Raw genomic sequence first — 25,260 nt, 5'->3', positions numbered from 1 at the left:
TATTAAATAAAGTACATAAATGGATATAAAATACAGTGACACAGATGTTTGACAGTCACATGTTTAAGTATATTTAAGTGTCGTTTTTTACAAAATGTTCAACTAATAATTAATTAAATAAAGGGATGCTAGTTTGTATTATGAAGTCAGGGGTGAGTGACACAATGCAGATTGTCCCGTCGTTTATGCTGTAGAGTAGCGACTAGCAGTGAAGAAAACATTTATCTTCTGCTGTCGGTAGCTTTTTAATGTGCCAGTTGATATAAACAGCAATAAAATGAAATATAAACGCTTAGTATAGATTTTCGAAATCTAGATTGCTGGTAAATGTTTTCAATAATAAGAATTTTCACTATGTTCAAACTCAATTAGTCGAACGTTAGTAAGATAGACAGTAGCATCTTCCCCTTCAGAGATGGTAAAGAGTATGAGTAGAGGGGAAAGCCTATCAACCAACCTGAAATGGGGATTAGTCTATCTGTGTCGGAGTGTATTGCGAGCAGCATCATCTCGAGCACGCTAAGGGGTAAGATGCTCGTGGTAAAAGTAGAGTAGAATTCAGATAAAATTATCGCTTCTTGTAAGCTATTGCTCGCTTAGTTCAAGCAATGCCTTCCCTCAGAGCAGTCATTGGCCCTAGCTCTCCCACATACCACTTGCGCAGAGGTTTTGTTCCGTCTTTCTACTCTACAGATTTCTAGGACGGACCATATGTGAACTGTTTTCCGCTCGGGAAGGGAAGGGAAGGGAAGGGAAGGGAAGGGAAGGGAAGGGTAGGGAAGGGAAGGGAAGGGAAGGGAAGGGAAGGGAAGGGAAGGGAAGGGAAGGTTTCGCCCTCTCCCGAGTGACGTCAAGCGCCAGTTTACTCTTCAGCAGTGGTTCTCAAAGTGGGGGCCGCGAAGTGATTTACAAAATAATACAGAAATGCCTTATTAACATAATGTACATATACTTTGCACGGTATTTAGAAATATAAACAATTTCAAGTTACACAGAGTTTATGTGCACTCAGAGTTGGGTTTCTGGTGCCTTGTCAGCTCACTTGAGTTATGTGGATATAAAGGGAAAAAATTGAGACAGTGCCGAGTGTAGTTCCGGGGTAACTCAGTCGATAGAGCATTGTGCGCTAAGCGAAGGATCCCGGGATCGATACCCGGCCCCGGAACAATTTTTTCCCTTGAAATTATTCAAAATTATAGTTGTTCGCGACATTACAGCTATTTTTGGAATGGAGTCAAGCAGTACGGTAGTGGGGGGGGGGGGTCGCAAACTGAAGTTCGGCCAAAAGTGGATCGCGCCTTCAAAAAGTATGGGAATCTCCGCTCTACAGAATCCACGTACGGATTATAGTACTGCAGAACAATTAGAGAACAGGGAGGCGCTTGGCTGTCAATCCGGAGTTGCGCTTGGGCGCGGGTTCGATTCCCGCTTGGGCTGATTACCTGGTTAGGTTTTTCAGAGGTTTTCCCTAACTATAAGGCGAATGTCAGGTAATCTGTGACGAATTCTGGTCTTATCTCACCAAATACTATCTCGCTATCACCACTCTCATCGACGCTAAATAACAGATGTTGATACAGCGTCATTAAATAACCAACTTAAAAATAGTACGGATAGTACTTATCGAGTAAAACAGTGCAAACATCTAGGGGTAATTACTGATAAATACGAGAAAAATTCGTACCGGCACCGGGAATCGAACCCAGGACCTCTCAGCTTTCCGCGCTGAGCGCTCTTTACCAACTGAGCCATGCCGGGACACGATCCACGGTGCCGGCCGAACCCCTTTCGTAGTACTGTTTTACGGCCTTACTGCCTGCATTTGAGATGATGCACGTCATATGTATGCAGGAGCGCATATTAAATGACTTTGTGGCCGTATTCAACATCAGTTTAATGAAAACTGCTAACGGTATATACATATATCAAATATTCATATGAATGAGGTCTCACCCACCTCATTGAATATTACACGACTAGTCTTAACTAGTCAGTTGTATTATTACTGATAAATACGATCGTGTCCCGGCATGGCTCAGTTGGTAAAGAGCGCTCAGCGCGCAAAGCTGAGAGGTCCTGGGTTCGATTCCCAGTGCCGGTACGAATTTTTCTCGTATTTATCAGTAATAATACAACTGACTAGTTAAGACTAGTCGTGTAATATTCATTGAGGTGGGCGAGACCTCATTCATATGAATATTTGATATATCTAGGTGTAAATTATTATTTTTTTCTGAGGAAATTACTTTTTCGGAGCTAATATGGTGGTAGTTTTTTTTTGTTGTAGTCTACTCTATCCAAGGAATACGCTGTTAAAATCTGCATAGTTGTATTAATTCCACTTTGCATCATATTCGTGTTACAATAATAATTATAAAAATTGAATACTACTGTATATCAGTGGCGGCTCGTGGGTATTGAATTAAGAGGGGCTGCATACAAAAATAAGCCAAGCAACTTACTTTACTTAAAGATTAGTTCCATGCGCCTTATCTTGTAAGTTGTGTTTAAATGAGACAGGCTCATGTTAGTAGATTTACTGCCATTTAAAAGAATCCTGCGGACAAAATTCCGGCACATCGGCGACGCTGATATAACCTCTGTAGTTCCGAGTGTCGTTAAATAAACCATAATTTAATTTTTATATGCAGATTTAAACCTTAGAAATATCTAACTGGCGATGTTGTAGTTGGTTGTATAATATATATATATATATGTGTGTGTGTGTATGTGTGTATAATTATATATATATATATATATACATGATATATCAATAAATAAAAATAATAACAGCCAGAAATTGATTTTAGGATATTCAAGAGTACGCACCAGGGCGCTTGCCTCATTTATTGTGATGCTAGATGTTTCAGATTCCATTATGGTTTGAAAACATTCTAGCAATGGCTCCTTCTTCTCATGAACAACATTTACTGTTCTTATTTTAAATCCATCTTGTTGCCCCAGCTGATGGAATTGTCTTTGAAACACATTAATCTAATACAGACTGTGTGGAGATCGAGAGAAGAAAGCAGGGATACTGGATAAATTATAAAAAATATGCGAGCCTTTGTATTTTGTTTAGCGGCTCTTTATATTATGAGATTCAACTGATGGGCACTTAATTCCACATTTCTCCTGAATTGTTAAGGTACTGAACTGAATAGACTGTAAATATTGCACAGAATTAAACATTGTTGCACTTGTTATACTCACAACATTAAAGAAAATGTATTTAAAACTGCGCGCTACTGACAAACTGCTGCAAATTTTGCAGCGTCTGGAAACTCGGGATTCACGGCAAGGGGCAGCAGGGAGGAGGGGTAAAACTAACGCGCAAAGCATCCGAGACGAGACTAGCAGCTCCAGGGGAGGAAGTGACTTCACCCTATAGTCCTTGTCTCTGGTTTCGCTCTGGCAGCACCAGGGGAGGAAGTGACTTCACCCTATAGTCCTTGTCTCTGGTTTCGCTCTGGCAGCACCAGGGGAGGAAGTGACTTCACCCTATAGTCCTTGTCTCTGGTTTCGCTCTGGCAGCACCATGGGAGGAAGCGACTTCACTAACGATTGCGTGCATGTCATTGAGAGCGGAATTAAAAAAAAAAATTCGAGCCGCTAAATAGAGACTGTATAATAAATGTTTTTCTCAACATAAAACGAGACAAGAGCCACAAATGTCTGGGGGTGCTGCAGCTCCGCAGCTCCTTTTCGAAAGCCGCCCCTGCTGTAGATGGATAGTGCGGAAATTGTTACAGAGCTTTGGCACTTCGATGCTATACTGCGGCATTTCGCCTTTGTAGTTAACGACGCATGAATCTTTTGCGTCATGAAGCTGCGATAATTACGGTACGTTGGTGGAGATAAAATGAATTACGCCTCAAGATGGACTGCTAGTTCGTATTGCAATTGATGACATGCCCTGTGAACTTCCATAGCCTATGTGTTAATTTCATTCTTATTAGCTGTGGTAACTGGTTCTTATGTTTATAATGGCACCCGTATTTTGAACTGTTTCTACAGTTCATTATTTATTACCTTATGTATAGTTGCTTCAGCATACAATCTATCAGAGATCATAATTAAGAAATCCGTTTGCTGAGAAACCGTCAGAAAACTAACCCTTGACTTTTGTTTTCACTTTGTAACCTTGTGTGCGTGTCCAATCAGCTCTGAGATCATTATTCTGTGGAGTAGGTAGCGATTTTAAACTCGTGTGCCGCTAGGATTCAGAAGAATGAACGAAAGACTGATAAGGAAGCAAATCGAGGTAAATTTTAGAAATATTGCATATTTTTCATACATCTAACTTTTGTTCTTATTTATTTTTTTACTTGACCTTGAGCAGCCAGTTCGAAATGCACAGATGATAGTTACATATTACACTTCAGAAGCATACAATACATTACAATGTTTTTGTGAGGTTCTTTCTCAACATTATTATTTTCATTGTTATTTTCATTACTATTGTTATTGTTATGAACATTATTGTTATTATATATATTATTATTATTATTGTTATCATTACTGTTAACTTATTATTATCAGCATTATTTTCATTATAATTTTTATTATTGTTATTTTTGCCATTTTACTTGAAGCAAATAAAGCGATAAGTTTGGAAGTAAAAGACAAAGTATATGATTATGCCGCGTGACCAGAATATTGTACGAAATGGAAATATAAAAATTGGAAATTTATCCTTCGAAGAGGTGGAAAAATTCAAATATCTTGGAGCAACAGTAACAAATATAAATGACACTCGGGAGGAAATTAAACGCAGAATAAATATGGGAAATGCGTGTTATTAGTCTGTTGAGAAGCTTTTGTCATCTAGTCTGCTGTCAAAAAATCTGAAAGTTAGAATTTATAAAACAGTTATATTACCGGTTGTTCTGTATGGTTGTGAAACTTGGACTTTGACTTTGAGAGAGGAACAGGGATTAAGGGTGTTTGAGAATAAGGTGCTTAGGAAAATATTTGGGGCTAAGAGGGATGAAGTTACAGGAGAATGGAGAAAGTTACACAACGCAGAACTGCATGCATTGTATTCTTCACCTGACATAATTAGGAACATTAAATCCAGACGTTTGAGATGGGCAGGGCATGTAGCACGTATGGGCGAATCCAGTAATGCATATAGAGTGTTAGTTGGGAGGCCGGAGGGAAAAAAGACCTTTGGGGAGGCTGAGACGTAGATGGGAGGATAATATTAAAATGGATTTGAAGGAGATGGGATATGATGATAGAGAGTGGATTAATCTTGCACAGGATAGGAATCGATGGAGGGCTTATGTGAAGGTGGCAATGAACCTTCGGGTTCCTTAAAAGCCATTTGTAAGTAAGTGTTATTTTTGCCGTTATTATTATCAACATTGTTATTATCATTATTATCGTTATTATTGTTATTATATTGTAATTATGATTATTTTTATTATTATCATTATTATTTCTTTATTTTCGTTGTAGTTGCTTGAAGGGATTTTTTGCCTTTGTCATTAAATTATTATTATTATTTTTTTTGGGTATTAGCATTTATTTATTTTTATTGTTGATTTTGATGTATTGTAAAGTTAATAGAAGATATAATAATAATAATAATAATAATAATAATAATAATAATAATAATAATAGTCCACACCTGTGGAGTAACGGTCAGCGCGTCTGGCCGCGAAACCAGGTGGCCCGGGTTCGAATCCCGGTTGGGGCAAGTTACCTGGTTGAGATTTTTTCTGGGGTTTTCCCTCAACCCAATACGAGCAAATGTTGGGTAACTTTCGGTGCTGGGCCCCGGACTCATTTCACGGCATTATCACCTTCATTTCATTCAGACGCTAAATAACCTAGATATTGATACAGCGTCGTAAAATAACCCAATAAAAAATAATAATTGTTGTTAAAAATGTTATGTTTTACTGTATTTAACGACGCTCGCAACTGCCGAGGTGAAATCAACGTCGTCGGTATGCCGGAATTTTGTCCCGCAGGAGTTCTTTTACATGCCAGTAAATCTACTGGCATGAGCCTGTCGCATATAAGCACACTTAAATACCATCGACCTGGGCCGGGATCGAACCCGCACCTTGGGCATAGAAGTCAGTGCTATACCAACTGCGCCAACCAGGCCGACGCTATTGTCATTATTATTATTATTATTATTATTATTATTATTATTATTATTATTATTATTATTATACGCGACCAACTACAAAAAGACCTTCGACTTTTCCAATACCGACGTGGCCATGAAGGGGGAGACGTCATCACTATACGAGCAGCTCGCTAGGCCGGGTTACACTAGTCGGACTCCAACTGTGATAGACAATCACACTGCCCCTTCCTTCAAAACGTTTTTTATCAATCTGGCGGAAACTCCCGTAGCTTTCTTGTTGATGTGACAACATTATATTTGAACTTAAATTCATTTTTTTTTTCTCTTTTAAATACTTCGCAACGTTATCTTTAATTCTACGCGCGTCACTTTTCAAAAACCTGCCGCGCACATTTGGTTTCCCTTCCATTATTATAAATTACAATCTGTTTTAACTATACACAATACGTCGAAATGAAATATTAACTTAATAATCGATTGAAAAGTGAAAGATTGGACGCGGACACGAGTGCTGTTTCGAATAGTTTAGAACGTACTCGCTGCGGGACGTCGATCAGGAAGCGCATCTACAACACAACGATCCCCCACTATGACAACCTGCGCACGAACGAACACTGGTTTTTGGCACAGGTTTTATTGTCTGTGGTCGGGCTATAGTATTATTGTTATTGTTGTTGTTGTTGTTATTATTATTATTATTATTATTATTATTATTATTATTAGGCCTATTACTATAGTATAATAGTTTGGTTGATTGTCAAATTCTTCAAAATGACATTAATTCAATTTCACAATGGTCTGTTGAAAATGGAATGAAAATTAATCAATCCAAAACTTTTGTTATTTCCTTTTCACGGAAAACTATCTCCCTAAAATTTAACTATTCTCTCAGTAATGTCGTAATTACTAAGAAAGATTGTATTAGAGATCTTGGTGTCCTACTTGATTCAAAATTATAGTTCCATGATCATGTGCAATATATTTATACCCATTCGTTAAGAATCCTTGGTCTAATTAGGTCTATAACTTATTCTTTTTCCACTCCTATGTGTTTATTAATTTTATACTATACGTTGGTTAGATCCAAGCTTGAATATGCATCTGTTGTATGGAACTCCATTACTTCCACTGACTCGGCTAAATTGGAGAATATTCAAAGAAAATTTATTTCCTTGTGTTCTTATAGATTTTTACCAAATTCCGATTATAACTATGAGATTAAATGCAAATATTTCAATTGCGGTAGTTTGTTCACCAGACGTCAGGATCTTGATTATTTATTTTTTTGTAAAGTCATTAAGGGTGATATTGATTGTGAATCTTTCATAAGCAATATCTGTCTTCGTATTCCAGCTAATGGTTTAAGATTTCATAAATTGTTTTATAATAAGAATCGTAAATCTCTGTCTCCGGTCTGCAGATGCATTAAATATGCTAATTTGCATGGATTCAACTTGGATCCATTTAATGTGTAGTATATCTTTGAGTTTTTAACTCACTGATCTAATTTTAATAATTATTTGTCCATTTTTTTTCTTGCATTTGGTCAATTGATTAAGGTAGACTATTCCATTATTTCAATTATCTTATTGTACTAATTTATAATTTTATAATTTTTATTTGATCTATGATTGATGTAGACTATTATATTGTTTGTATTTCATCTCATTGCCATTTTCTATCATTCATTCTCATCATCATTTGTTGTTTTGTTCTGTTTTGTATCGTGTTAAACTTTAATTGGCCTTGTGCGGTTGTTTTGCACGTTAATATTCTAAATAAATAAATAATAAATAAATAAATAATCATTATCATTATTATCATCATCAAATTGGTTTTGATGTCATTTCTTTTATTTATTATTTTTACTTAATAGAATCACCACACAAATGCTTGCTGTAACATGCAATAGCAGAGATTTGAACTTTCTTTTACATAGTAGACCTAAATCAAGGACTGAAATCTGACAGTTGAGAACTGAATTAGCCCAGGCACTCGTATAAAACCACTGCCTAACTGTTGGTTGGTCTGCGTTCTTCGCACGAACAATATTTTCCGTCCCTCGTCTCGTATCAGATACGGGGCCGACGCATTCACGAATTACAGGCTTCTCACAATATTACATGCCGACGACGTATTTTCTGTCCCTTCAGAAACACTGAATAAGTTAGGGAGACCTTGATCGTGTTGGGAAAATTTTGTAGTGTTGATGTGAATAGCTCTTTATATTTCTTTATGCCTCTGTAAAGCCACATTTTTATGAACCTTACTATGCTGTAAAAATATACCTCCTCTTTCTCACACGCAACGCATGAAACTTTGATGTTATGCGGGTCAGTATGGTGCATACTTGTAGGGGAGTGTCGAATGTTTTCAGATTACAACCGCAGCAGAACATGTAGTACGACAAGGCTTTAGTGCTACGTATTAATTATATAATGTTTTCTCCATGCTTGCCGTGTTAGAGATCTGCATATTGGTTTGAAATTGTGTCGCATGTTACAGCGATAAATAAACAATTACAGAGAATGTTACATTTTTTACCAAGGTCGCAAGGAACAAGCGTAGATTATTTTTATTTTCGTCTGCCACACTGTTTATAAATGATATTAGTGTTTCCGACTTTATAGGCTATATATTGCCTGAAATTGAATTACTGTTCTTTACACCGATGGATATACAGAATAAAATGTGTTTAGTCAGTGGCGGTTCCTCGGGGGAGGGAAGGGAGGAACGTCTTCCTCACATTTTATTCTTTTGAAAGTAAATACCAAATGAAATATATGCTTTGAAATTCGAGGAAGATTCGATAATTTTTAAGTTCACAGCTATAAGAAAACCCCGGTTGATTGTGTTTTAAACCACGCGCACTTATGTAGCTGCTAGAAAACTGTGAGAAGGATGCGAGATTGTTTGTGTGGAGAAAAGTCAATCCATTCCTCCTTTACTGCAGTTAACACACATAGACAACAGCGCGCTAGCGGCCAGAGAAAGAAGCAGAGTTTTAAAGCAAGTAAATGAACGGATAGGGAGGAGATCCTCCTCTGAATCAGCGCATGGGCGGGAAATAGAAACCGACTGGTCTTGAAGCAAGCTCGCTACCGCAGCCATCTAACGATGCTGCATTCAACTAGACTATAACACGTCATCTAGGAGGAGACACAATAAAAACGTGTTAACGCAACGCTATGAAAGACACCATATAAACTTTTTTTAAAATTATAAATCAAAATATATTCATTGCACTTTATATAAGCTATGTTCATGGTTTGAAACTTTCGAGGATATCTGAAAGTTGAAGATGGATTTATATAAAACAAAGAGGAAGTAGTTCTAAGTTAGTATTGCAGATCTTTTTCTCTGAAATTCACTTCCATTCATTGTTTACTAGACAGGACAAAAGCAAGTTGTCAGTTTTGTACAAATAGCCTATATTTGAAATTGAAGGTACTGCAAACTACATTATTTTTAACATAAAAAATATATCGGCCACCGGCAGCTTTGAACAATAATGGTAGTATGACTTTACAAGAACTGATATTCTTCAAAAGCATTTGATACTGAACTTGTAAAATGTACCTGTGGCAACACAGACCCTGTGGATGGGTGCAGTGTTCTCGCTTTCCTAACAGCTTATTTCTCATTCCCATTTCCGTAAAACGGTTCCGGTTACGTGTTAGTAGCTGGTCTCTTCCAACACGTGTGATGCTGTAGTGTGCGTGAAAAATGCTGCGAGGTTGTGAATTTCCTTGTAATTGTTAATTTGTGCAATTATTCAACAATGAATGGAAGTGAAAACATATTATATTTTGGACAATTTAGGAAACTCAGTTTACAAAAACAGATTATTACTATACAAAAGGGAAGGCCAACCCCAACACTACCTGGTTTATATGTATGCATGTAGGCTAATTTGTAGCTTGTTTCTCCCAAGAATGTGTCATTTTGCGCTGTTAACTTCTTTCTTCCCCTTAAGAAATATGCAGGAGCCGCCACTGTGTTTAGTGACAGTAACTTCATAAAATAAATCCTAAAGATAAGAGAAACAGAAATTTCCTTTGTTGTTTTGTGTTATTTCTTTATGATTAACGAGAAATCGACTTTGTTTGTAGAAAAAATTGTAACATCGCAGCCAGTTCAGTAGCCTATACTACTGTCTTCGCGCTACGAGTTGGCGCGGGGAGTAGATAGGCGGGACGGGGGAACTTCACGCTACACTCTGACCTGAAAACTTCAGTCCACTTACTTGGCTACACGGGAACGGAGTCAGACATAAAAGATTCCGCATCTTCGGTGCTGTTGCTATGACTATCATTATCACATTTTTCAAAATTTCTGGAGTATGATCTGTCCATGATAATCGTCTGTTTATGTTCCAGCCGTGTATATTAATTCGAATCTCTCAACAAAGCCATTAGCCCCACCGCCCCCATCCTGATGAACAACAATGAGTGTTCTGGACACATTTACGGTAGTCAAAACTCCCGTAACATTTTTATCGTGCCAGAACTTGGGAAACGTTAAATTGGTAGGCCTATCTATCCGCATTTCGTCTAGATACAAAATCGGTTTTTCCACTTTCCTAAGCTTTCTTATTTGCTGTAGATATCTTCACGTATTCTAATTTACAGTGTTTTCCTCAATTTTTTTTTGCTGCACACTTCTTCCACCTGAAATCCTTTTTCTTCAGTATTCGTCTTAATGTTGTCTTTCATTTCAAATCAATTTTCTCTTGTAAAAGACGTTTGTTGCAGCTTGATACTATTTTTTTACTTATTATTTAACGACACTGTAATAACTACTAGCTTCTTCAGTGTCGATTGAATTGATGATGGCGAGATGGTAATTGGTGAAATGAAACCAAGGATTCGCCATAGATTACCTGACATTCGCCTTCCGCTTGGGAAAACCTCGGAAAAAACCCAACCAGGTACTCAGCGCAAATGGGAATCGAACTCACTCCCGAGCACAACTGCAGATCAGCAGGCAAACGCGCTACCTCCTCAGCTACGACGGTGGCCCTCTTTCTTTTTCAAATAAAAATTCTCAATTATATCTTTTTTGTCAATCTCCCGTCGAAGTCATCTACATTTGCGTTTCGGTAGTCTGGACGTTTACATTTTTTTTTTCTCCCGCAGGTGTCGACAACGCACTTTCTTCTGTGCAGTCTTTCATTTCATTCCTTATACGCTGTATTGTTCTTGTGGATAGATTAGAGTACTTTTCTACCATTGCTCTAGGTTTCGTAAGAGGAATGCAAAGGCACTGTTGTTCTTTTTCTTCATCACAGAATTATTTTGCACTTCTAATAATATTCCTTTCTTCGCTATAGATTGTCAATCCTTGTTTCCTCTTTGTCGACATATTTACAATAAACAACAAACTGCTATAAACCTAAATAACAGTATACAATAACATAAATTCTATTAACTATATTATTATCAACACTATTAACGCGAAAAGCAAAGGATAACTAAAGCAATACAAGATTTGTGGTATACTGAAAACAATTGTCTTGTTGAAACTAATAAAACACTACAGTAAAAACCCCACTATTATTTTCACAAAGTCGCAAAGATTCATAGACACGTGCAGTAGATGTTTGTGAAACAGGAATATTGCAGTGAACAGCGCGGTGCGCATGCGCGACTGTTTCCCCTCCGCCCCGTCTAAGTACTTCAGCCACCTTCTCCTGGCGTGACAACAGGTACACGCCAACGCATGGCTCACCCATTCTTCGTAACAGAGACGGCGGTTACGAGTAGTCAATGTCAATATCAGACCTGTTTTTTATGATCCACGAAGCACATATCATTTTTACGTGGTATTTAGCAACTTAAATAGCATTAAACAATTTCCGACCTTTTTGTGAACCATTCAAGTACTGGCAGTTAATAATCAATAGTGTTAAATTTCTAACCGTCTGGAAGAGTGTAAAGTAAAAGCGTAATAGGCAGTTCGGAAGCAATTAAAAAATTAATTTCAATATTTTTCTATCTACTATCAGCCTTATGCTGCATTGAATTCAAAAAAACGGAACAGGTTCCTTTTTTTTTAATGTAAAAATTCTTTGAAGTGGAGCTTTATGAAGAATTAAAATACGTACATTGTTCTTGTAAAAACACAATATATATCTTATGAAATCTGTTTTTTGTCAGATTACATCAGGTTACAAGAAATATTCAGCCACATTGATGACTACATTTAAGTTTTAATCAGCAATCGCATTAAAGCTTACATTTCGTAATCCACTTGACGCAAAGCGCAGCAGAAATAATAGATTTTAGGTTCAATTGTTCAAATTACAATGTTTACAACTAAAATGAGCCCGTTGATTAGAAAAATGGCGTCGGTTTAAGTTCAATCACGATATCACTAATTGTAATTACGGTTTTATTAAATTCTTCGCTTTAATGGATTCATTTAAATTTACTTTACTAAATACTTCAGTTGATGAAAACTACATTTAAATAAATAAATAAATAAATAAAAAATATAAATACGAGTAAATATAAATATAGATAAATGAAATGTAAATACATAAAATGAATGTAAATATGTAAATGAATAAAAATAAATGTAGATATGTAAATAAATAAAAGTAAATGTAAATATGTAAATAAATAAAATGTGAATGTATAAATAAATAAATAAAAATAAATGTGAATATGTAAATAAATAAAAATATATGTAAATATAGTAAAATCTCGTTAATCCGAACTCTGATAATCCGGACTTCGCTTAATCCGGACAGGAAAGAAAAAAACGAGTTTGGAAAAATTAAAGAACCTTGATTTAAGACTTACATGTACTTCAAACCAACTTCCGCAGCAAGAGTTTCTAGTGATTCCGAGCCAGGTCCGTAGGGCACATCATAGTAATTGAACCGGAATACTGAGAAACCCCACATGTCTAGAAAACTGAACTGTTCAGGAGATACAAAAAACATCTCAGGTCCTAGATTTGTGCTCAAATTATTTTTTTCTTAATACTTTAGCTAAAATGAATGTTGATGGGAATATGTGGGGTTACTCTTTAAAATATCATGAGTCTACATGTTTAGAATACGAAATCATATATAACTCAATCTCGTAAAAAAAGGACATGTAGGGTTTCTCAATATTATGATTCAATTATGGGTATCATGTATGTACTGCATTGTATGTACAGGGACATCATTTTATTTTTACTAACATTTTTAATATTAACTTGGCTATACCTCTGGATCGACGCCGTTTGCTACCCCTTCCACGACTGAAGTTCGATTATACTGGCGTAATATACAAACAAATCACTTTACTAGGTATAGGAGGGAAGAAAAGTAGTTCATCCATTTACGTAAACTAGGAAATATCGCGATTTTGAGTTTGATAATTTTCATTAGGTTTTTGTTTAATCAAAATACAGTACTGTATTAACAATGAGTGTTTTTACTCACGAACTGAGCTGTCCATGTGGACGTATTCATTATGCACTGTATATTATACTGTCTACAGCACATTAGCGTACAATATAGAGAATGAAGTTAAATTGAAAAATAGCCATAATATGGATATTTAAACACATTTTTTAAAATGGTGGCCGTTCATTTCGACACAGGCTTCAGTTTTAATGTGCATATTATCGCACTATAGACTATTGTACCTAATCCCAATTACCAGTTTCGTCCTTCGTACTAGTAACTCATGTTGAAATAATTCTGTACCTACTCTATAAAAGAGTACATTACGTACTGTAAATTCAGTCTTCACTTCTGCCCGATCCGAAAAGATAAAATTATTCAGACATACTATCTACTGTCCGTCCGAGTGGTTATGTCGTAGGGTCGTAGAAAAGAGGGAAATCACGTGCCAGTTAATTACTTAACGAGGCCCTTGTATTTAAGTTATTTTAAACAGTTATATAATATTACGTAGACGTCTAATTACTAACAGAAATTAATGTTCTCAGAAAAGAGCTAAGACAGCCTAACCACTAACTGGCGAATAAAAGCTGGTGGGGGGAAACCGGGATACGACGTAGGCAAATGGACGACAGTACCTGTGCGAAAATGATTAAATATTTAAAGCTCTTTTGTCACTGGAAAACGCGAACATATTTTTGGAACGTACTGTTTACTATAACTGTAAGCTTATATGCGGTCTTGGATCTGTGTGCAAGACGGTTGAACTTCATTAGTAGAAGGGGTGGGAGTGAAGTACATTCAAAAACTCAGATACAATAAATTGAAGTAAAAATAAAATGATGTCCCTGTATTACTTTACATTTTACTGTACTCTATGGTGTAGTTAGGCCTATGTCCTTTAAAATACACCATAATCAACGGGTTTTGTTGCTATAAATGCAGTTTTAATGCACTTTTTACTGTTCTTTTACGTTACTTCAGTTAATCCGGACTTTCTTTAAGCCGGTCAACTTATTCCCCCAATTAGTTCGGATTAACGATGTCAAATAAAAATTAATGTCATTAAATAAAAATAAATAAAACAGATATGAATAACTATAAATTAAATGAAATAAAAATAAAAAATAATAAAAATGAAAATAAATAAATAAGCCTTCGGTGTCCCTCCTCCGTACAAGACAAAACAAGTAAGTAATAAGATTAAAAATAAATAAAAAAAATATATTTAAATAAATAACATATAATATTAACACATGGGCAATGGAAACATCAACTCTAAAGTGAGCATAAAGAAAGGGCGCTTGATCTATTAAAGTGACGGCTGGTAAACACAATCCTATCGATTATTTTGTTACAGTCGAAATATTTTTAAACCATCCATTAAAGAAAGAAGATTCTTCAACTCTCTCTTATTACTATTTAAAATCATCCACACCTCCACACCCTCTTACCTAGCATCTCGTTTTGTTTACCTTTCACTACCTCGAACCCGGAACATGTACCTTCTCTCTATTCCTCTGCACAGAAAATCATTCTACTCATCATCTTTCAGCATATCTATTCCACACCTCTGGAACTCTCTCCCTGACAATGTCAGAGACTATCGGACAATATCAAAATTCAAATTTAGATTAAAAAATCACATTCTAGTTCATGGAATTGCTTGTTGAACACCTGTCAGGTTGCGCAACTTCTGCTTAACCCATATAGTAAATATTGTAACTATTCTGTTGTAAAATTGACAATTAATATGTAATGTATTTATTGTTATTATTATTATTATTATTATTATTATTATTATTATTATTATTATTATTGTCAGTTATCAGTTATCACTATCATCATTGCTATCTCCGTTTTTCTTTCTTTTTTTTTTTCTTGTATTAGCTCGATGAGAGCTCTATAGTGTTCTTTTGACCCTGTTGACCCTCTATAGGGCTTTAATTTAATTTGTATTATTTTCATCAGCGTCTGTATTTCGTTTTTGTATCTGTACGAGTTATCTGGTGGGATGGAAGAGAAGGCCTTGTGGCCTTAATCCTGTCAGATCAAATAAATAAATTTTCTGAATGTTTGAAATTATAATCATGTGAAACAAGTATGAATATTGTCTTAAAATATGAGGATTTTGTTGAAATATTATGAAATATGAAGCATTTTTTCAATTGATTTAGATTTGCTATTTTTGGTTCTCACTTTCTTCTTCTTCTTCTTCATAGTGTAGAATATGCATTTGCTTGTTTCTTTCTCGATGTTCTTATCAGTATCACATTGCACACTGCATAAGTAGCCTTGAGATGGCGTGGCATCAGCCGGTTACAATTCTGTCTCGGCCAAGACCCGAAACGAACCCTATATATTACTCGAGTCAAGAGTTGGGGTTCGAACTCAACTCGCATCCCAGGAATGACAATGAGCTACCGAAGGCTTGTGTGTGTTTCTAATTTCTGAAGGGACTGTAACTTAATTGGTGTAATTTCAATAATCAATACATGTGAAATATTCAGCAGGGATCGATTATAATATTTCATAAAGAAGTAGAAGAATGTTGTCCATTCTTCATTCCGAACATTTAAACTTAAGTTTTGTGAGTAATGCAAAATAAATTGACACCTACTGGCGAAGAGAGCGTTGACCGGCTGTATCAGTGGCGTGTGAAGCCGCCTTCACGAATGGACGGCTGGCCTGAACAAACAGCAGTAAGCAAACATCTGCAGGACAACACGTCTAGGTTTATTCTTCTCTTTGGAGCTGTCATCGTGAGAGAGAGGAATGTAGCTTCTTCAGAATTTAACGTAGTTCGGATTCGTTACGATTTTGAGAAGTTATTTACTGCTTGGCAACACTACAGTTTCATTCGCTACAGTCTTGCGTCTTTTTTTTTTTATCGTCGGACCAACAAATGAGAAAGAAATCACTGTTTAGCTTCATTCTTGATTCGGTTTTGAGTATCTCTGCAGTTGACACAGCTTTGCTGTTATCTATTTCTACCTAATATTAACTAAAATAGTATGCGGATGACGTGAATATGTTAGGAGAAAATCCACAAACGATTAGGGAAAACGCGGAAATTCTAGTTGAAGCAAGTAAAGCGATAGGGTTGGAAGTAAATCCCGAAAAGACTAAGTATATGATTATGTCTCGTGACCAGAATATTGTACGAAATGGAACTATAAAAATTGGAGATTTATCTTTCGAAGAGGTGGAAAAAATCAAATATCTTGGAGCAACAGTAACAAATATAAATGACACTCGGGAGGAAATTAGACGCAGAATAAATATGGGAAATGCGTGTTATTATTCGGTTGAGAAGCTTTTGTCATCTAGTCTTCTGTCAAAAAATCTGAAAGTTAGAATTTATAAAACAGATATATTACCGGTTGTTCTGTATGGTTGTGAAACTTGGACTCTCACTTTGAGAGAGGAACAGAGATTAAGGGTGTTTGAGAATAAGGTGCTTAGGAAAATATTTGGGGCTAAGATGGATGAAGTTACAGGAGAATGGAGAAAGTTACATAACACAGAACTGCACGCATTGTATTCTTCACCTGACATAATTAGGAACATTAAATCCAGACGTTTGAGATGGGCAGGACATGTAGCACGTATGGGCGAATCCAGAAATGCATATAGAGTGTTAATTGGGAGGCCGGAGGGAAAAAGACCTTTGGGGAGGCCGAGACGTAGGTGGGAAGATAATATTAAAATGGATTTGAGGGAGGTGGGATATGATGGTAGAGACTGGATTAATCTTGCTCAGGATAGGGACCAATGGCGGGCTTATGTGAGAGCGGCAATGAACCTCCGGGTTCCTTAAAAGCCAGTAAGTAAGTAAGTATTAACTAAAGTAGTAGCACGTTACTGCAGCACGCCGTAAGAAATTAATTTAATTTTAAAACATTGCACTTATTGTACTTCTTACATTCATATTTTAATAGCCTCCTCTTTGAAAATTTAAGTACGATGTAAGATTTGTGGAAAACATACTCGTAATTTCTAGGCAACCAATATGTTGTTGTTGTTTTTTTATTTTTATTTTTTTTAGTTAGTTATTTAACGACGCTGTATCAACTACGAGGTTATTTAGCGTCGATGAGGTTGGTGATAGCGAGATGGTATTTGGCGAGATGAGGCCGAGGATTCGTCATAGATTACCTGGCATTCACCTTACGGTTGGGGAAAACCTCGGAAAAAACCCAACCAGGTAATCAGCTCAAGCGGGGATCGAATCCTCTCCCGAGAGCATTGTTGTTGTTGTTTAGTCAACTGTTCGAAGATAAGCTTGAACCTCATAAGTGAACCAATAAAGCATCACTCATAAGGGAACTAAGCCAGAAGATAATGGAGTAGGGTGGCCAGTTCCTTTTCCCCTCCAATGCATACATCACCGATTAGCTACATATTACACTAATCAGACTTCAGATGCATACAAACAATTGTTCTTCCTCTGACACACATCGTCAAGTGAGATGTACTGCCTTATATACAGGGCTTTCATTTCAAAACTTCCCAGTCGAAATAACTATTTAAATTGAATTCAATAAAAAAAATCACGGCAATTTAGATATTGAGGGGGCAGTCTGAAACTAGGCTTAATTGCATTTTGCATTTAACCCCCTACCCCCAGCCACCTCCACTTTGAAATTTCAAATTACACCCCTATATTTTTATACTTAAATATGAAAGAGCATTTAGGCTAATTGTTTATATACCTATTCATTTGTTTTCTATCGTCGCCTGGTAACGTCCGGATTCAATGCTCCTAAACGACATTTCATACAAGTTGAGAGGATGCGAAGGCATTTCTTTCCCCTTCTACCTGCCCTGAGTCCGTCAGTGGCAGACCGTTAGCTGTTACCTCTTATAGCTGCACCCCCTAAACTGTACACACTAGAAAATAAAATATCAACTAAAGTAAGTTAGTGAATATAAAATACAGTGACACAGATGTTTGACAATTACATGTTTGAGTATATTTTAGTGTCGTTCTTACAATATTTTCAACTAATAATTAATTAAATGAAGGGATGTTAGTTTGTATTATGAAGTCAGAAGGGAGCGACACAGTGCAAATTGTCCCATTGTGTATGCTTAGAGTAGCAACTAGCGAGGAAGAAAACATTTATCTTCTGCTGTCAGTAGGTGTTAATGTGCCAGTTGATATAAACAGCAATAAAATGAAATATAAACGCTTAGTATAGACTTTCTAAATATAGATTAACGGTAAACACGTTCAATAATAAAATTTGTCACTATATTGAAAGTGAATTAGTCGAACGTTAGTAAGATGGACAGTAGCGTCTTCCCCTCACTGATGGTAGAGAGTGTGAGTAGAGGGGAAAGGCCTATCAACCAAACTGAAATGGGGAGTAATTATGTCAGATGAAGAATACAATGCGTGCAATTCTGCGTTCTGTAACTTCATTCTCCTATAACGTCATCCCTCTTAGCCCCAAATATTTTCCTAAGCACCATATTTTCGAACACTCTTAACCTCTGTTCCTCAAAGTGAGAGTCCAAGTTTCACAACCATACAGAACAACTGGTAATATAACTGTTTTATAAATCCTAACTTTCAGATTTTTTGACAGCAGACTGGATGATAAAAGCTTCTCATCCGAATAATAACAGGCATTTCCCACATTAATTCTGCGTTTAATTTCCTTCCGAGTGTCATTTATATTTCTTACTGTTGCTCCAAGATATTTGAATATGTGAATAATAATAATAATAATAATAATAATAATAATAATAATAATAATAATATAATAATAATAACAGTTTGAGTACAATATTATGGTTTTACCTGCTTTATTGTAGTGATAATTGCTAACAGTTGGGAACATTGAAAATACGGCCATATCAGTGCATTGCGGTGAAACGTCTCGCCGTTCTACAGTCACGGAGTGTACAGAACTCGCGTATGCCGCCGCTCTCTTGCAATTTATTTGCTATCTCTTGTACTCCGCAGCGGTGATCTTAAGCTTGTTTGACTTGCCCTGGGCTGCCTTTTTTCTCTGTTGTGCTCGTCTTCACTTCTACCTCCTCTCAATGTTTGAATTTAGAGGCATTTTGAAAGTTCACAAATTTTCACGACTACTTTTTGTAAATTGAGGCTTCAATTTACCCAGATATATTTTTTTTCGCGTTAATTTAATCAATTTCGTCGCGCTTGCTCTATCGACACCTGAACTTTCGGGTCGGTTCATGTCTCACCGAATTACGCGCATAAAATGCAAACAAAAACTGAATGCCGTGAAATTGAAAATGATGACGGCTTACACAATAATTAAGCCTACACGTTAATTTTAATGAAGCAGTGACACACACACCTTTCTACACGTTACACACCTTTCCAACCCGCATTAACTGCGTGATGCCCAAGCATGTGGGTTGTTTTATTGTTAAGCCAAGAGTGGAGGGTAAGGTAATATTTCTACCGGAGGGATGTTTTCACCCTTGTTATAATGCAATAACTCAGCCCCTCCCTCGTGGCAAGGTAGTCCCGAACACCCATCAGGGCAATGCTAATTCGAAGATGAATAATTTCCCCAGGAAATGACGCAGCCTGGGTAGGGCAGAGTTAGTTTGTCAATATCTTATCGATTTATCCGATGTGTTCATTCTTTCATGTGATGGATAACTTCCGTAATAAAAAGCTGCTGTAATCCCAAGAGGTTATACTCCGTTACTATGGCAACGCCACATGGTGGTCACGCTTGTGTTATAGGAGATATTTTGTAGTATCAAGTTGGAGTGGTGGGCTACAACATAGGTCCGAACGATAACTAAATAACGAATATAAATTCTTCCACAGAATTATTGTTCAGGAACTAAAGGCATGCTCGTCCTCAACATTTCGATGTCCTCTTTCATGTGGTTTGTAATTGAGGGAAATCTATTTCTAATCATTTAGAGTATGTAATGTACCATAATGTATATATAATTTTCTTTTGTGCGAGATCGTGCGTATTTGCTTGGTTTCCTCACAAAATCAATCCGCGGAAAGTCTAAAATTCCACATTCAGTATTCCCAACCTAACACACATAACAATTTCCCTCTTCTTACCGCTTAAGTGACATATTGATTTTACTGCTTTAGGCTTTTAACATATTATTTTTAGAGACGTTCAATATAGTAATAATTATAAATTGGAAACTTACCACTGCAATTTCACCTAAATTGCACTGTTAATTATTGTTTTTAAATATTTTCCAAAATTAAGTAAACTCTACAACTCCACTAAACTTACTGCATTCGTGATGCAAGTAACATTAAGGAAGCCGTGAAAAAATCAACAAGATTCTAGACTCATCATGGACTGGGGGAAAAAAAAGACAGACGTTTATCACGGCCTGCTGGAGTATAGTAAACACAGAAAACATTTTAAAGCAACAATGTTGAAGATAGATACAGTAGCGTGCAAATTAATCCGAACACGACATATTTTTACATTTTCTGTCATTGTTGGCCTCACAGCTGCTCATACCGCTTTAATTGACATCTGTAGTACGTGTAATTTCATTGTTGAAAGTCTGTCGTTATTATTTTTTTTATAATATGTGACATTTTGCCTGTCGTTTTGTACTTATAAGCATTTCAGTTGTGTTGAAGACTTAATACTGCAATCCTGTGTACATTCTGTCGTCTTTACAAATGGATACAACTCCACGAAAACGGTCTAAAATTATAACATTAGCAGAGCATTCTTCTATGACACAGAGGCAAATTGCTGCAGAATGTCACATAGGTTTGGCTACTGTTAATTCGATCATAAAACGATACAGGGAGACTGGATCCATCACACCCCAGAAAAAAGGAAACTGTGGCCGGAAAAGGAAGACTTCACCTGCAGATGATCGTTTAATTGTCAGGAAAAGTAAATTAAATCCTAGACTAAATGCTGTCGACTTAACCCGCGAGTTAATGGCTACCACTGGGGCGAATATTCACGTCACAACAGTGCGGCGTAGGCTTTTGGAAGCTGGACGAAGGGCTCGTAAGCCTATTAAGAAGTAACTGCTAACCCCTGTTATGTGCAAAAAACGCTTAATGTGGGCAAAATTACATCAACACTGGACAGTGAATGACTGGAAGAATGTACTTTTTTCCGATGAGTCTCATTTCGAGGTCCACGGCCACCGTGTTTCTTACGTACGGAAAGGATCCGAAAAAGTAACAGCAGCTCATCACCAACAAGCACCCAGAAAACCCCCTAAAGCAATGTTTTGGGGTTGTTTTACACATGAAGGGCCTGGAGCATTAATACCTATCAAGGGAATGATGAATTCTGACAAATATATTCACTTATTGGAAACCAGAATGTACCCCAGCAGCAAAAATCATTTCCCGATGGCAGAGGTGTGTTCCAACAAGACCTGGCACCATGCCATACGTCTCGAAAAACTACAGAATTCTTCAACAAGAAGAATATTCAGGTACTCCCCTGGCCAGGCAACTCACCCGACATCAACCCCATCGAGGACTTGTGGTCAATTTGCAAAAGAAGAATGCAAAAAATGGATTGTTCTACAAAGGAGAAGATGATTTCTGCCCTCATTGGTGTAAGGTTTCGCGATGAAGAAATGAAGAATGTTTGTGGGAAATTAGTGGAATCCATGTCAAATCGTCTCAGAGCTGTTATTAGGAACAAGGGAGGCCACACAGATTACTGAGGTATGTCTTAGATTTTTTTCCCCCCGTTTGAGAGTTTTTGCATAAGTAATTACGTTTTTCGGATTAATTTGCACGCTACTGTATTTTTGTTTTGCAAATTTGCCGTCATTGAACAGAAACCAAGATGGAGATTTCATTGCAACTAATTAGAAATTCCTCTTTCAGGTATGTAATAAACGATCTTCGCACAAAATAATGTACGATACACGAGCGGTATGTTTCTTTCAATTCTCGGAAGTTAAAAAATCTGAACTACGTTTCGCTTTTTCAAACTTTTCCTCAAACATGAAAACTTCAACATACCGCTCTTGTAACGCATATTACTATTTCTGTTATCCTAAATTGTTTTCGTTTGTGCACATTTGTGGTGTCATTTATATAGGCCTACTATTCTAAAAATTTACTAGAGGAAACATAAGCTGTACAGGGTGAACCATAAGTAATGTAATTAATTTCAGGAGGTTATTCTTTGAGATATTTAAAACAAAAATTGAACAGAATTTTGGTTGTTTTTGCTTCCATTTCCAGAAAAAATTGTTTTATATGAAAAATTTCATAACGCTATTTGGGAAAACCATTGATTTATTTTTCAATATGCTCTGTCAATTTAAGAAGCAGAATATTATTATTATTATTATTATTATTATTATTAATATTATTATTATTATTATTATTATTATTATTATTATTATTATTATTATTATTGGAAGAACTTTAGCTTTGTACTTTAAATGTGCAGAAATTTGATCCTAACAAATGCAACTTTTCGTTTTGCAAAGGAATTTTTCTATGTTACATTTGTTCGGGTCAACTGAAGTCCATTTACCTTCGGTACAGAAGTGTTCATAAATACTCATTAAAAAACGTCTTTCACACTCCATCGGCAAATCTATCCTGCTATCAAAAAAAGAGTGCTTATATGGCAGTAAAAAATTTAATAGCCTTCCTATAGATATAAAAAATCAAACTCAAAACATAAGACTTTCAGGACCAAATTAAACAAGTACCTAATTTCTCACGCCTTCTATTCTGTAGGTGAATTCATGATATTCAACAACATTGCATGAATATCTCTGTCTTGTATTAAGTATCGATACTAACCCCTTGTGTTGTACTAGTGTATTATAAAACTCTTCTGTATATACATGGTGATTCACGAGATTTGCCGCCACTTACGGAGTTTATTTCCGAAGACATTCTGAGCAAAAAAGTCATAAACATGTGTCCTAATCTCAGTATTTTCAAAGTTACACTAATTTTAAATTGTTAGTAAAATATCGGTACGATTTTCTTTTTTTTTTTTTTTAGTTTTAAGTGTAAAAGAATAGTAAAAATAGAGAATGAATTATTCAGAAGTGTCATTTCTTTAATTGGCTAGGTTTTTGAGGCTAAAAATGTGTTAATTGCTTTGTACAGATTTTGTTCTTCAATTTTTTAACTAAAAATGACATCATTCTTACGCACTTATCATAGCAATTGTTACAAATCATACGACTTTATGTACTTGAATCTTTACAGTTTAATTATGCATCCTAATGTACAGCCTTAAAGAATTTACAAAAGAGGCGTGATTTGTAATACTCGTGATAAATTCGTAAGAAAAATGTGACTTTGTAGTTAAAAATCGAAAAAAAAAATTGTACGAAGCAACTATGGAATTTACAACACATTTCTAGCTTCAGAATACTAGCCAATTAAGGAAACGATATTCCTGAATAGTTCATTCTTTATCTGTAATATTCTTTTACTCTTAAAACAAAAAAAAAGGTATTTTACAAACAACTTCAAATTAGTGTAATTCTGAAAATATTGAGATTAGGACACATGTTTATATAACATTTTTTGCTCAGAATGTCTTCGGAAATAAACTCCGTAAGTGACGATAAATTCTCGTGAATCACTCTGTATTTCAACTAGACTGTGACTATAATTAAGACTTTGTATAGTAATATTACGATTCTTTTGACATGTTCCATAATCTAGCTGTGAAGCGATGTACGAATACCATGGAATGTAAATAAATACAATACAGAAGTTTAGCTGCAACAATCGATCTATGATTGTCGCCTGGTAAAGTCCATCTACCATTGATAGAGGGGTGTTCAGGTTTAAGAGTTTAGCTTAACATGTTCTGCTCTGTAGGCTGGTTCACGAACCATCAATAATCGTGTATGAGCTTTGAATATGTTTTCAGTGTGGTTTGTATATTTATGCTCGACCATGTCCAAATGTAGTAATTATACACCTGGTAGCAGTCCTTTAATGCATGTCATTAAAGTACACCTACTCGCTAAAGTACAGGTGTTTTCAGCCAATGACAACTCACCTTACAGGTGTTCAGCCAATGACAAGTCAGCTTTGTACCGTTATAAAACCGCAAGTATCGATTATTCTCGGATATGCAATCGAAAGAGAATTAGCGAAAAGTCACGGAGGCTGGAAATCCATTACTGTCGCAGAAGGTTATGTTTTGTGACTATAATAATTATCGTTAATTGTAAGTAATATTCAAATAAATTCAATTTGTCATCTCGTTTTTCAATGTCGAATTCAATAATCAAGGTTATACCAAGTTTAACGGGATTACATCAAAGTCAATGACATTATTGTTCCTCGGAAAAAATCAATACTTTCGCGTCTGCACACATCTCACAATTCACGACCTAGAACAAGGTCACTTCCGATCTTGTCAGATACAAATAAAATGTATACATCTGAATAATTTCAAGTTAGAAATATGGTCGAGCATAAAAAGTCGTATGAAACTCTCCTATAATGGTAATTAAGAAGCTCGTATGAAAATTATGAAACTCGCTTGCGCTCGTTTCATAAACATCCATACTCGCTTCTTAATTACTATCATTATAGGCTCGTTGCATAATGTACTATATTTTGTTCATTCGGAGTGTTAAGCAGTTAAAATGCCATCAAATATGTCATCATCTGTAAAATTACGATCTTTTGTAAGTATGAAAGATCTTTAGTAAGTATAGAATTTGATACAATACAGATATTATTTAGCCTACATTATTTTTCACATTCTTTAAATAAAATTTTAGTCCAGTTTTACTC

At 36.0% G+C, this 25,260-nt stretch overlaps 1 protein-coding gene and 2 non-coding genes across 13 annotated transcripts in view; 2 read left to right on the top strand and 1 right to left on the bottom strand.

Annotated features, from left to right (window-relative positions):
* The window catches only part of LOC138701955 (uncharacterized), a 920,371-nt gene that overhangs the window by 182,793 nt on the left and 712,318 nt on the right, over positions 1–25,260 (top strand). The window lies entirely within an intron of this gene.
* Positions 1,682–1,758, bottom strand: TRNAS-GGA (transfer RNA serine (anticodon GGA)). The gene has a single exon. It is a non-coding gene; the product is annotated as a tRNA-Ser (tRNA).
* On the top strand, positions 2,025–2,101 carry TRNAC-GCA (transfer RNA cysteine (anticodon GCA)). Its single transcript has one exon. It is a non-coding gene; the product is annotated as a tRNA-Cys (tRNA).

This window comes from Periplaneta americana, chromosome 6 (genome assembly GCF_040183065.1).
Source record: "Periplaneta americana isolate PAMFEO1 chromosome 6, P.americana_PAMFEO1_priV1, whole genome shotgun sequence".
Lineage (NCBI taxonomy): Eukaryota > Metazoa > Arthropoda > Insecta > Blattodea > Blattidae > Periplaneta > Periplaneta americana.
This window is presented reverse-complemented; position numbering and strand designations above follow the sequence as displayed.